A 1632-nucleotide genomic window follows, 5' to 3' on the forward strand; every position below is an offset into this window, starting at 1 on the left:
TAGACTTGACTTAACTGTTGATGAAGTATTTAAACCGTTGTTAGGTGGCCCAGAGCAACCTAATTAGATTAAAAATAAACATATTTAATCAGCTGTACATGAACCAACATGAAAACTTGGGTTCCCGAATTTCAATTTTACTTAACGTTTAGAACCTTCTTAAAACGTCGCACCTTCAACCACCGAGAAAGAAGTTTATCCAATGTACGGTTGACCAGCAAGATCGGGGGTAATCACAACATCACTGTCGTTTTGATGCACTGGGCTGATTTCCAAAAAAATCATTACCGGGTTTGTGCCTGTTGTTCTTGAAGCACAAAATAGATTTACAAAACAAATACCATAAAAACAAAAAATGCATTTGTAACTTTCGAAGATTTTTTCTTACGTCAAAAATACCCTTTTTTGCTGTAAACAGTACAATTTTTAAACATGAAACATGATTTCGCAAGTGCCAAATTGGAAACAAGTTTTTTTTTACCACTTATAATTGCTGTTGTCATACCAAAAATGGAAATGGTCTTTGATTTGCTTTGTTGTCTGATTTGCTAAGTTTCTGTGGCTTGTAATGACGAAAATTCTATTTGCTCATAAAATTATTATTGATAATAATTATTGACAAATGTGCATCCTAAAAATTTATGTAATGCCTTGGTGTCATTCCTGGCTCAATGGACGTACATGATGTTACTCCGGCTATAAATTAACACTGCGCAATAAAGAATAAGGGAATACAGAAGAAAACATTTTTGTTAACCTCAGAAATTGTTACAGCTTACTTTTATGTCTTGAAACACCAATACAACATACAAAGCAAACGTTATTCACCCTGCCACCAACAATCCAATTAAGCACAAAGTTTTTTTCTAAATAACCCAAAAGAAATTAAAGCGGTTGAATTAACAATTTGTTTTCCTGTGGTAGTTTCTAACTGAAGAGGTGGATAAACTGAAACAAAAACAACAAACAAAAATGTACGTTTTTTAAGATACACATCCAAAATGTTTTTTTCACCCACCTATTTGTCCATATGCACATACAGTGAAAAACAGAATATAAAGGAGAAACATTTTATTGTACAATTGCAAAGTTAAAGTCAGTTGCCCGTGCTGGATGAAAATCCAACGACTTTCACTGCTAAAACACGGATTGTAACTTAGGTTTGAGTGATCGGGTAAAAATAAACCCATTACAACTTTCTACTACATCGCTCCAATGAGCTCTTAAAACGTTTTAAAGTATGTTAACTAAAACTGGCAGTGAAACAATGAATTTCATAAGATTAAATTGCCCTTGTAATGTTCTATATCGAACACATTTCTACGTTATATTACACGCTAAATTGCCCCTTTTCATGTAAATTTGGCCGCTTATTTTTTATGTAAACTTTAAATATTTGCATTCGGCGTGCATTTTCACGCTCAAATGTTAGAATCCAAAAGTTTTATTCAGTTTGGCCTATCAAAATCGCGTTTAATGCCCACCAGTTTGTAAAAATCAGACGATTTATGTTTTTTTTTCTATACCTGCTGTATTAATTTGGACACAAAATGGCGTCTATGAAGCTCCATTCACTTGGTTCTATAAAGGGCACAGCATCACCATAGATAACTTAATAATCCCATACAAATA

The sequence above is a fragment of the Phallusia mammillata genome, chromosome 5, assembly GCF_965637545.1.
Source record: "Phallusia mammillata chromosome 5, kaPhaMamm4.hap1.1, whole genome shotgun sequence".
NCBI lineage: Eukaryota > Metazoa > Chordata > Ascidiacea > Phlebobranchia > Ascidiidae > Phallusia > Phallusia mammillata.